Source organism: Jaculus jaculus, chromosome 8 (genome assembly GCF_020740685.1).
Source record: "Jaculus jaculus isolate mJacJac1 chromosome 8, mJacJac1.mat.Y.cur, whole genome shotgun sequence".
Taxonomy (NCBI): Eukaryota; Metazoa; Chordata; class Mammalia; order Rodentia; family Dipodidae; genus Jaculus; species Jaculus jaculus.
This window is the reverse complement of record NC_059109.1, coordinates 47,483,020-47,495,896: the sequence shown is the minus strand read 5'-3', so window position 1 is coordinate 47,495,896 and position 12,877 is coordinate 47,483,020. Positions and strand designations below refer to the sequence as shown.

The window sequence follows — 12,877 nt, the reverse complement described above, 5'->3', positions numbered from 1 at the left end:
AAGGTGACCCGCTCTGCCCCTTCTCGTGGACTAAGGGCGGAGAGCAGAGGAAGCCTAGGCCAGAGGCGAAGCAAGTGGCACTGGGTGAGGAGATCTGCGGACTCCGGTGCGAAATTTCGTAGGACCGAGGCTTTCGGAGGATCCCTGGAAGTGGGACAGCGAGTCCTGGTCCCAGACCAGCGAGAGTCTGCATGCTTTCTGTCAGGTTTTACTTCTCAAGCGAGCATTAAAGGAGTGTGGGCAAGAAGGGGGAAGACTATCCCGTGACTGTACGAACTGGAGGCGAATATCATTTCTACAACCTCTCAATTAGCAACCGAGTGGATTAGCACCTTCTTAAGCTTTCCCTAAGAAAGAAGCAGCCATAATCTTGTTGCTATTTCCCCCCAGGGCACTGGCTCTTTCAATCAGCTCCTTCTCCCACTCCCAACCCCCACCTCACCTCCGAGAAGTTTTAACAAAAAATCAGAAGAAGCAAGGAAAGGGGAGTGAATGCCGCTGACGTCATTGGGTGGGGATGGGGGCTCAGAGCAAGACTTGGAAACTCCACAAACAAGAAACAAAAGAGACTTGGCTGCTTCTAGAGTGTCAATATTTGGGGAGGGGTAGTTCAGCCCTTGAAAGAGGCAGAATTTCCAAAGTTTGGGGGTAGAAGATGAGAGCAAGATGTCTTCTCTGACTCTCTGGGCTAGTCTCAAGGAGGGTGGAGGAGCGGTTCTGCCCTCCTGGAATCCTCACCCCTCTGCCAAGTATCTGCTGTGGGGGTGATGTGAGCTAGGGGGAGGAGGACGAGACGAACTTGCAGACCCTAGGACCAGAAGCATCCACAGAATTGAGACAGCTCGCAGGTCGCCATTTTAATTGTGGCTTCCACTACGTCGGAGGCCCACTTGCTTTCCCTCCAAGGCAGGGGTGGACAGTATGGTGAGAGCTGCCTCTTCGGTTTCTTTTCGCATTTCTCTTCCACTTTCCACTGCCTTCTCCTAGCTTGAGTCCCCCTGGCTCACAAGAAAGACTGTCTTGGGTGTTCCGGCAGGGTCCACCAAGTCACACACTGTCACTGGTGGATCTGTGTTGGGGGGCTATCCTGTGGACCATCGCTGTTTGCCACACAGTGCTCAGAACTTTTAGCCAGTGTTGAGGCCAATGGTGAGGCTATTACTCTTACCAGTCCCTGACATACGCCAGTGCCCACCCCATCAGGTCTCTGTCCTAAGCGAGTAAAGAAATGCCCAGCTCTCTGGAAGTGCTTCTGGTTTCCAGCTCTGGAACCACGAGTATCCTACCGGGTGTTCCAATGCCTCCCAGCTAACTGCTTTCCTTGGGCCAAACAGAGCCCAGGTGTAGGCACACTAGGAAGGGCAGAGAAGCAGTTCTTTGGAGGAGAAAAGTTTCAACCTACACCTGAATCACTGTACAGAGTCCCAAACATCTCCCTCCCTTCTCCCTCTCTCTCTCCATCCTCCTCTTTCTCTTTCTCTGCAGGCCCTTAAAGGTGAGTTCTTTGGATTACAGAACCATACAAACAGGTGAAAGGTTCACGAAAAGCAAAAATAAAATAAATTAAATTTAAAAATACAAAGCCCCCTAGCTCCAGTAGCTATGAGTTCCGGGTCCCGCCCCTCCCCCACTTGGGGCCTTTCTCCCTCAACTTTTTCCAGCAACTTGTCTGAATCCTGCTCACCAGACAACCTCTCCAAGCCAAGTCGGGGCAGTGTCCTAGCAGAGAGTCCAGAGCTTGCCCAGTGGTGCCTCCACACTGGGGCTACGCTTGGCTGGAGAAAACTACCGGTGCCCTCGCCTTTCTTCGCCTCCTGCCAAATGGTTAGTGTGCACAGGCCCTCTTTGGATTGATTTGTCTTTCATTCACACTGAGCAACCTCTCTCCTCCTTTCTTTTCCTCCCCCCCCCCCGAAAAATGCACAAGACCAACTTTGAACAGCTGGGTGTCCCAATGAAGAGATTTCTTGCTTGCAGTCATCGAAAGGAACTGCCACAACTGCCTTACCACTGGACACGCTGTTGTCTAGATAGAAGCCAGGTCTAAAGCTCCTGATATGTAGCACTTAATGCCCGTTGCAAGCTTAGATCTTCCAAATATAGCCTTCCTAGGAAAGTTTGCTTTCTATTTTGCTGCCGCGCTAAGACATTCCCTCGTGGGTTTCCCTGTAACTTCCACATCTGAAAAGAGGAGATTGGCTTCAATTGTAAAGTAAGCCAAGGCCACCTCAGTCTTTTTTTTTTTTTCCTACAGAACCTCTCTCCAAACAATCTGGTAATTTGTCCTGTTCAGGAGTTAGCAACACACCGCTTTGAGACTGGGGAAAAGGAGGGAGCAAATGTCATGGCTTCAGCATCCAGGAACCCTTGCATCCTGACGGGCATCTAAAATGACATTGATTGGGGCAAGCTGTTTCCAACCCCACTAAGAGTTAATCTGCCTGTTAATCAAGGCAGTAAAGGGCTCAATGCAAGTTTTACTAGCAACCAGAGAACAGAGGCTGCAAAGAGGGATCAAAAGCTGAATCCCAGATATTTTGTCAGCAAGCACCTTCAAAAAAAAATGTATTTTCAATTAGAGAACAATTCGGCGCTTTTCATCATTTCCTAACCCAGTCTCACAGATGGTGACTCACAAACCGGGCTTCGGGGACCTACGAGGAGGAACAGCCCGGGGACCAAAGGTAGGGGAGGAATTGCTGTTTTTATCCCCCACCACCACCACCCAGAACCTTAAGCCAGAAGGAAAATAATGAAAAATGAAGCAACAAAGAACACCATCTATAAGGGCATCCATGCATTTGGGTGGGTGCTCTGCCCCAAGCGGGAGCAAGGTCTGTCGTCCCGTACCCCTCTACCCCGCGTGTCACAGCCTCACGGGCCGGAAAGTTTGCTTGGAGAAAGAGACTCCTCTTTCTCTCTCCAGCACTGCCGCACTGCCCCCTTCTGCCCCAGGGGAGTTGGACTCCCGTTGGTTTTCCTTTCAAATTCTAAAATAAACAAATAAACTCCTGGGCCTAGGGGAAAGTTGAATACTAATTCCTCCAATAATTCAATTGATATGAGAAGATCTGAGAGAGGAAAGACAAGCCAAGCAGATTTGCCCTCTACTCGCGGAGGGTATGGGAGTGAGAAGGCATCTGAGGAGGTCCCTGGCTTGCCCTGGGCGCGGGGCGAGGACTCTGGTCAGAGGTAATTATGTCACCACGTTTTCTCGCCGTGACAGCCGAATAAACACAATCTCCAATAAACATCTCTAATGAGGGAGGAGGCCCGAGGATGGCTGGGTTTGATTTATGACTGGAGGAGAAGGTCCACTTCCTACTGCGAAGCGAACCTGCTCGCCGCTCAGCTCCCGGGAAAGGCGCGCGCGGAGCAGAGGACTCCCGCCCAGGTAAGGTGCGCAGCCCGGCCGCCACCTAGCTCTTGGCTTCGCCTCCAGGCGTAGTGGGGAGAGGGGCTGACTTGGCTCGGAGTTGGGCGGGGGTCCAGGGCACCTGTCACAGGTACTTGAGGTCCAAGTGTCCTCTAAAAGTACCTCCAGAAAGTCTAGAGAGGGGGCGCCAGGAGCACGCGTGGGAGTGGGGGAGAGCGAACCAGGGCCTGGTGGGATGCTCCCATGCCCACTTAAGCCAACCTGGGCCTCTCCAGCAGTTTAGGGACTTTTTCAACAAGGTGGAAACACGATTTAGTTTAAGTTCGGTGTAGTGGTCTCTTCTACCCACTTCGGGACAGTTCCACCACCCGGCTGCGGCCTGAGGTTGGCCAGGCGCTGGGCGGCCGGATCCCCCGGCTGCCCACACACTTCCCGCCGCAGTAGAGGCCATGGCGCTGGCGGCAAGTAGCTCGCAGTAACCCGAGACCGCGTTCTAGCTCAGTGAAAATCGCTAATTATTAGGTCTTCCGAAGTGCAGCTCAAATCACACGCTGGGGGCTTTGCGCGCTGCCCAGCTCCAAGGGCCGCATTCTTTCGTCCTCTCTCCTTCATGGGGAACGAACCCCATCTCTCTGACTCGGTGATGGAGCCTGCCACCCACACTTTGCAACAACTGGAAACTTGTGGCACCTTCACCGACCCTGGGTGCCGTGCCTCCACAAACTCTTGGAATAGCTAGTGATCTCTCCACGCGGGAATGTTAGGAGTTTCGATGGGGTGGGGGAGATCTGGGTGCAAACTGCACCCCCACTTCCTGCATTTCTCACGGTCGCCAGCGACTTCGGTAGAGAGCAGTGCCAGAGCCCCGTCCTCACCCCTCAGCTCAGGGCCAGGCTGCAAGTCCACTGTTGGGACTAGAACATTTGTCAGCTGATATTCCTCCCGTCCCTTCCTCTCCCGCCCTGGACAACTCCCTCCTATCCATCTTTGGACGCCTCCTTTTAAAGGCGAAACAATCGTCCCGGGGCCCCTTGAGGCGGGCTTGGGGACCCCCGAGCGAGCCACCGAGAGGCTCCGCGGGCGGGCGGCGCGGAGGTCCGGGGCGGGAAGCCGAGCCGGGGCAGTTACCTGCGAGCGGAGGGCGGGGTGGCAGGTGAGCCTGGCGGGCGCGGGTTCCCACACTCCTCGCAGCCTCTCGGCAGGGGCAAGTGGCAGATCTGACAGCCGCGATCTACGCGAGAACCTGCCCCAGAGTTTAAATGTCAATGATAAGAAAAGAGGGTGCTTGGGTAGGCGCTAACTTTCCTTAATATCCACGCCAGCGCGCTCCTCATTGGCTGCTGGGCGCGCGTGACGTCACGGCGGCCAGAGTTGGGTTCAGCTCGGCGCAGGCTCGCTTTCCCGCCCTGGTAGGAGCCTCCCTCTCCGCACCCAGGGTCGGACCCACTCCATCCCCTGGAGCCTTCTTCTCTGGCCAGGCGGGCGACTGCACACGCCCAGGCTGGCACTTCAGACATACAGTCGACGCCCCTCACTCCGCCCCAAGTAAATTAACCCGAGATGCACTTGTCCTCGCGCATGCGGATCCCATGGTCCTTGGCCCTAAACCAGCCAGCTATCACTGCAAGTGACCCCCGGTTCCCTCCTCAGCTCTGCGGGGACTTACCTTCATCAGAGATAAACCCGAAGACTATACTACGCTGGGTTGATAGGAACCTCTGGCAGGAGTCGTTTTCGGGAGGGTAACTCAACTTGGCCCTAGCACCCACAGGTCGCCAGCTGGGCAGGGACAAAAGCTCCCAGGGAGAGAAAGAATAACCGCTTGCCCTCAACTAGGCCAAATCCAGGCCTACGGGGGCTTTCGTCAGGCAAGCCTTGAACTCGACGCGCTCTGACTTCTGTCACGCCCCCTCAACTGAAAAGCTTCATCCACATAGAAAATGTAGGTGATTGTGTTTATCTTTGACTTGAGAGTGAGCTGTTGACTTTGTGGCTTAGAGGAGGAAAAACAATGGGAAAACGGAAGATTCAGAAGTTGAGATTTCCCCCTTCTGGTGCTGAGCGAACGACAGAAATTGGGATGAAGTCAGCTAGATACAGACCTGGTGGTCTTCACACCTTCTGTGGAATTGGAGTCGTCTTAGAGAAGCGAAGCCTGACTATCTCGGAAAGGGTACCAACCATTCTCATTCCTGCCCTCCCCCCCCCCCCCCAGGGCTTCTCAACTTCCAATCTCCTCCCTCTCTGCTAGCATCCGGGTCTCGAATTTGAAAGTGACTGTGGTCCCGCCTGAAGGGCAGGTGGCGCTTGAGGAGGTGGTGGAAAGGAAAGGGGAACTGCCTTTGGGCAACTTCTGCCAGAGTCAGCTGGCTGGGGCAGGATGTGCATTTGTGGAGGCAGAGAGGAGAACCTTGAACCTGAGATGGTCATAGGACCAGGTCCCATGCACCAGGGTCCCAGGGCGTGAAAGGAGAACCTTGCTGTGGGTACCAGCTCATGAGGTCCCCTGCTTCAGCATCAGCACACCTAGACAGGTGCTGGGAGAGGAGCAGGCCAGATCGACCTCGGCAGCCCGCCTGCCTGCTCCAGACGCGGCTGACTGGCAGCAGGACTCGATGTTGTTGTTGTTGTTTATTTGTTTCGCTCAGCCCATGGAGCCAGAAGTCCAGTTATGTTGGAGAGGTCTCCTGGGCATGTTCTTATTGTCAAATGTACTCCACACTTCCTTTCGCCAGCCCAACTCCCTCCCGAGTCGGCCTGTGTCTGGGCCACAGAGTATCTTCTTGCCCAGAGCAACTGTAGTCTGAGTCTTGTCCCTAGCATGGTGGTGTGGCCCCACGAACTCTGCTAGCCTGGGAAGAGGCGCACTAGCTCGGGTTTCTTTGCTGCCACCGTCCATCGTCTATGACCTGGTTTCTCAGTAAGCCTCTAGCTGGACCGTAGGACAGGGGCCAGCTCCGGGTCCCAAGTCTCAGAGGAGCTCTTCTCCACGTCTTGGAGTGTGTACCACCGATAGGCCCTGGGCCTGGGTTAGGCCTTGCCAAATCTACACTTTCCGTCCACAGGCTCTATTCTCACCGAGCCCTGGTCCCAACCGGAGGCTGCCGCCGGGGCTGCTCAGAGCTAATGTTTGGAGTCCAGGCCATTAAGAGGGCTAGGATCCCTGCAACCCAGCAGGGTGCTCAAGAGGGAAGCTGGAAACGGGGCCGCCGCCGCCTGCTTATCTGCCTGTCAATAAAGGGGCACGCTGGGGCCGGGAGGGAGCTCCCGCGGTGCAGGCGAGGCCAGATCGCAGTGCTTCCGAGCTCCGGGCCAACGCTCGAGCCGCTCTCCATTTGCCCCCGGCACTGGAAGCTGGGCGGCTTGGAGCCCGCGCTCAAGTCGCCACCCAGCCGAGCCGAGGATGCTGCCGCAGCCTAAGCGAGCAGCCGAAGCGTGCTTCTCTGGATAGCTGTTGACCTTGGAGAACTCTGGAACTCCGCGGGGTGCCCAGCCTTCAAGGTCTGGCCTTGGCCCTGATGGCCAGGGGCAGCTTCTCTAGACCTCCAGGACCCTCAGCGAAGGCGAGGGGGAGGAGGGGGACAAGGGCACTTGGAGTACGTACTACCCGAGGCTGGCAAGGAGGTGGGGTACAAAGGGGAGAAAGTCTTTTCTTCTAGGCATTCCCTCAGCCTGGGCTAGCCTAGACTGCAATTTTCCGACCCTTCGGGAAGTCCCAAACTCTTGATTCTCCATACCAGCAGTGAGCACACAACAGCCACACAGTCGGTAAAGGCTCCTGGTCAATCCCACCTGGCCCATCCTTGGCAGGAAACAAAACTATCTTCCAGCCAGTAGAGGCGAGGTGGAAGTGGAATGGGGTGAAAGATGGGAGTGGGGAAAAGGCCAAAGGAAAGACTGAACAGCTGGTATGGAGGGAGGGAAGATAGGAAGGAGAGGGGGAGGGAAGGAGGGAGGGAGGGAGAGATTGGATCATGACTTCTTGAACTGTAGCTAAGGTCTGTTGAGCTTGTACGCCCAAAGTTTCCAGACGCCCCCCCCCACTCCCAGTGTAGGTCTCTATCTCTCTTCTTTTGCTTTATGCAAATAAAGCATCTTGTATATTGGTAGAGCCCCTGCTGCTGGATCTGGGCTACAGGGAGTGTGGAAATTGATTCAGTATTTGTCTTTTCACTGAGAATGTTCCCCAACAATTTAAAAGTAGAACTGACCTTTTCTGCTTAACTACCTCAGTTTCATTTTACTGTGTGAACCACAATGTATTCTGCTAACTTCTATTTTTTTTTAAAAAAAGCATTCCTGGATGAGTACTAATTGACAAATGTCCCCACATAATTGAAAAAAAATCTGTGTATAATTGCGGATCATTTTGAATGGCTATATAAGTCACCAACGCCCAGATCATTTAAGTAGCAAAATTAACTGGAGGTGTATGCTTCCTGCTCTTCTCCCCTTCTACACTTCCTCCCCTTTAAACAGCAAATTTGTTTTAACAAGATTTTTATTTTAAATCAAAATGGGAGGACTATTTTGTGAATTCAAGCATCAAAGAGGAGAATATTTAGCAAAGATAATATTTGCCATCTCTTTACCCTGCTCTAAAGGATGGCATAATAGCATGATGATATGCAATTTGTGGTTTCTCTGCTATTTGATTATTTTCATGGTTCCATACAAAGAGATGTCTCATAGTTTCTTCTGTACCGTCTGTTCTACCACACTAAAAAGTTCCATTGAACCTTTAAGAGAATCTCCAATTCTTCCAGTTCTCCTTCGCACTAAGGAAAATCTCTATTACAATCAATTCAAGAAAACTTTGCTGTCTTTTCCTTTCAAACATTTTCACATTAAGTCAGTTTGTGGCACCATGTTTGATTTTTTTTCTTTGCCTTGTCTGGGTGGAGATGGAGACATTAGCTGAATTCCCTGAGGGTGATTGGATGCAATTCACTGAGAGTAGACAGGCACGTCCTGGATGTTAGAAATTCACTTTTTCTCAACCTGACAAGGCTGGCTTCGATCTACAATTGTATTTGAATGGGCAATGAGCAGAAAGATCTCTCATCATTAAGTCTGCCTCTACTTCAGCAAAATAAGGAGAGCCTTCATTTGCACATAGATTCTAATAAAAGTCAGATTCCCTGAAACTCTTTAATAAAAAGGGATGACCATGGAATTTAAATTGGGAGAGAAAAGAAGATAGAGAGAAGGGAGATAGAGGGTTTCAACTATGCTCCCTCCCCACAAAAAGGTCCACGTGATCGAGTTGACTTTTTTACTTTAAATCTTAAATAAGATGTGAGTTGTAACAAGAGGATTGGCACTTACTCCGTGACCCTTATAATTGGATTAAATATAGACTGAGACGTACAAAAACACACCAAGATTGACACCTGCCAACTGGACTTCCTTATGATTGATTGTGATGCTTCGTGCTGGCAACAATAATGAAATAAATTGTACGGATAAAACAGCACATTTGTCATTTCCGTGCCATGAGTGAGGAAGTCAACGAGTTAGGCAAGCTGTTAGCTGACAGGCACAAGCAGGAGGCAAGCTAAAGAGATAAATAAGGATTCCTGGCATTGACAGGACAAATTATAACTTGTCACAACCTTTTTAAATTCAGAAGTTTTCAATTAACATATATATTGCTGTTACATATAAGATAAGGGGGCAAAGAGGTAAACATGTATGGAGCCCAGTATACTCCCTCTCCCCCCAGCACTAAGGGCTTGGGCACTGAGGCCTCTCCGACTTTGCCAGGAGGGATGTGGAAGTACCAAGGCTGGGTGATGTGGCTAAGTGTGCATCAGACTCCTTCATTTGCTTGGACCTGCCCTTCACATCTTCAGCACCCTTTCCTCAAAGAAGCCCAAGCTCCCTGGGTTCCGAGACAGCCTAGGCAAGGCCTGCACCCAAGTCTGGCCCTTGGGCCCTGCTCAGTATCCCCGAGTCACAGGGTATGGAGTAAGAAGTAGAGAGCCTAGGTGCCCTCCTTTCATGATCCAAACTCTTGCCCCACAGGAGAAATTCTGAACTTTTTAAAGAGGCATATGACCAGCAATGGCCAGGTCCTGGGAATAGGCCTAGGCCACTGAAAGCTAATGTGGTTTGAGGACTCTCCTAAATTCCCAGCTCAAACTGGAGTCTGGCCTTTGTGGTGCTTCTCAAAACTCATGCCCCAGTTTTAGGCTCAAGTTCAGCCAGAAGGGAAAGTTTTCTGCAAGAAGTGAGCATTCCCCAGGTCCAAGGATGCTGGGCAAGAAACACAACCTGGTCATCTTCCGGCTGAGGATCTTGAGATCCTTGGAAGGCACATATCACCTCTATGGGACACTGATACAGGCGCGGCCCAAGTGGGGAGGCCACCAAAAACTGAATGCTTGGCAGTCCGGTGGCAGAGTGCCTTGCGCTTGCTGGGGGTCAGTACCATCTCCCGCTGCTCTTTCAGCCTCTCCTGATGATGTTCGGAGCACGTGCTCTCCTTTGGGTCCTCCTGGGGGGAACGAGGCCAGCCTGGCTGTTGAGGCCAGTGCTGCAAACACTGGATCAAGCGCATCATGCCCAAGCTGCAGAGCTTCTTTCTAGTCTTCAGGGTGCCTGCACCAAATTAAAAACCACGAAAGCCTGATTGCTTGCGAAGACTAAGCCCAAGAAGAAAAAGGGAAGAGGAAAAAAAAAATCGAGTTACGTGGAATTAGTTGGAAGCGGCCTGCATTCCCCAGCGACTGCAGCCATTAACATTATAATCTCAAACGCCATTTTTTTATGTAACACTATTGTTAGTAAATCAACTTCTCAGGTCCTCAGAGACGCTGACCCCTGGCAATTCAGTGAGAGTGTAATTATCTCTCCGAATCTTGGACAGATTTAAGAGATTACATTTCAACTAAATCTATATCAATGCTAATTCCCTCTCTCCTCCCCGGCCTGCAGGTGCTAGGCACGAGAAATGGCGTCGGGCCCCAGCCTAAGGCTGCACAAAGACCAAAGGGCTTGCTGCGTACTCGGCCAAAAGAAATGAAGCCCCACATAAAATTACACCTATTTTTTTTTTTTTTTTTTGCTACAAAACCTGGTTCTTATATAGCAAAGTTAAACAAAGCAGCTATGCTAAATTAGCGTTACATAAAGGCGAGTTTAATGCTTGGCTACAGTCAACTGGTGTATCTCTGATGGCTAATTGTCTATCAAAATTAAAGAGAAAAGAACAAATGATTCGTTATAAGAAGGTGTTAAAAGCCTCAACAAAAGGACATTTCACAAATATAATATTGGCAGCTCGGGGATCGCCCGCGGGGTTGTTCAGGCCCCGGCCCTGCGCAGCTATGAGAAGTGAGGTGCGGGGTGCTATTTGCCTGGCAAGAGCTCATTTCCTCCCAAATGAGTATAATAAAAACCTGAGAGGCTATATTAGTGTAAAGATCGGGATTAATCCTAATCCGCGAGATTGGACTTGGGCTTCAAAGGCGACCCCTACTCTCTCTGCCCAGGCTGGGAGCTGAGGGCGCTTTGCTTCCTCCTCCTCCCTGCACCCCCCCCCACCACCCGTGTCACATCCAACTCGCCACTGTCCCACCCTCGGGGACCAGAGAGGCGGAGGGACCACCGGCCAAAGGTAGTTTCAACAAAGGAGAAGGGGCTGAGCGCATCCACCTCTCCCTGCTTCCCCTGGGCAGGAGGACTCCATTCCGTCTCAGTGATCCGGGAGGTCCGGGCGCGGTCCAGCACGTGCCTCTTTGACGCTTTAGCTCTGGCCTCTGCTATGGGACGCTGCCAGCCCACCCTGCACCCCAGAGCCAGGCTGGAAAGGACGGAGAGTATAATACGACCCTCCCCTCCTTTCTCCAAGGCGGCACCAGATCCAGAACTCCAAGCATATGTGTTGTTCAAAGTTAATTAAACCTGAAAGCAACCAAAATGGGCGCGCCAGGCTCAAGGAAACCAACTTTCTTTCCACCCATGCAGAGACGGTCGGCAAGAGCCAGAGAAGCCGCCAGAACCGCGGAGACTCTCTCCCGCCAACCAAGTCTCTGAAAAACAATCCGAGGCTGGGGAATAAAAGCCGAAACCAAATCAGGCAGCAAGAGTAACAAACCGTCCGGAAAATGGACCCACGGAACCGCAAGAATGAACTTTTTTGTTTTCTCTTTAAATCTCTGACAACTTGTGTCCTAAGGAAAATGTATTGAAGATAATTGAAATGATTACAATTCATTGCTGCCTGACTTTGAATATGAACAGTCACATAATGACATTCCCGCAACACAACAACAGTTTAATTTCCATGATCTGACTTTGGAATCCGTGCGCCAGCCGCCCGGGCGTCTGCGGCGCTAATGCAGAAATCTTGGCTCTGGTCTTGTATTATTCATTTGAGGGGTGGGGGGTGTGTGGGTGGGATAGGTGTGGAGAGTGGGCTCATCCCCTTACACCGCCTTGTTCTGGAAATTCTAGGGACCAGTGGACACCAAGGAGTTCATCGTCACCAAAGGGTCACTTTGCCCGACGGGGCTGAAGGCGAGGAAGAGGAAGATGTCTGGTTGTCTTCTATTAAGTCACAAGTTATTAGACCCCCGCGGAAACAGATAGGGCAGCTCCCACTCTAGCCAGGTGGGGTCCACTGACAAGCTGGGTCCTCTCCTGGGACAGCCCCCGCGTGTCTCATCCTTTCCCCTTCCTTCCTCGCTCGCAGGGTGGGCCAGGCCTCAAGTTTAGGGCCCCCTCCACGGATTTTGAAGTTGCCTCTGCCTGGACTGGGTTCCAGGCCCCACGCTCTCGGGCCATCGGGATAGAGGGAAGAAAGTGAGTTTCTGCCCCGCGAAGATGTTAGCGCTCACATTTGGGCGCCGCCACCGTGGAGCACCAAGGCTAAGGCGGGGAAGTGGGGGGGGGGGACCCAAGACCCAGCTCCCTGGGCCCAGGCCTCTGTAGTGCGCAGGCGCCGCTGGGCCGCCGCCCCCTCTCCAGGCAAGGGGTCTGGGGACAGACCCCGAGCCCCTCTCTGTGCAAGGACTGCCTCTTAAAGGAAAAAAAAAAAAAGACCATCTGGTAATTGTCTTTCTTTAGATCTTCCCTTAATTATGCTTTTAATTAAAGATGGTTCAAGGCACCGGACCACATGAAGGGCAGTAATTACAAATTACATTACAAACCCGACAGATGTAGGAGGATCTGCTGGGGAAAAAAGGTACCGGAATAAAAATTTGACTAAACTTTTGGATAAATTAATCCTCTGCATGCGGAGCAGAAGCAGGTTCTGATTATGTAGACTCCAGCCAGGATTGAAGTTTTGTGTCATGGGTGTTTTCATATTTCTTTGACGTCTATTGACTCGGAGGCAGCTGCAAGCCTTTGTCACAGGAGAGAAGAGCAGTCACAATATATTAGCTTGATGGCATAACTCGAACCGGAGAGGCGAGGGGAGCCGGAGTGACGGGGGCACACGTGACGCCCTGCCCAGGGGCCTCGGGGCCCAACCCTCGCTGAAACTTGTTC

General features: G+C 52.0%; 1 protein-coding gene across 1 annotated transcript in view; it reads right to left on the bottom strand.

Annotated features, from left to right (window-relative positions):
- Pax6 (paired box 6) overlaps positions 1–4,650 on the bottom strand; it is a 28,014-nt gene extending 23,364 nt beyond the window's left edge. The window contains exon 1 of the mRNA XM_045157564.1: positions 4,505–4,650. The gene's annotated coding sequence lies outside the window, so the exon portion shown is untranslated. The remainder of the gene's footprint in view (positions 1–4,504) is intronic.
- Between the last annotated feature and the right edge of the window lie 8,227 nt (positions 4,651–12,877).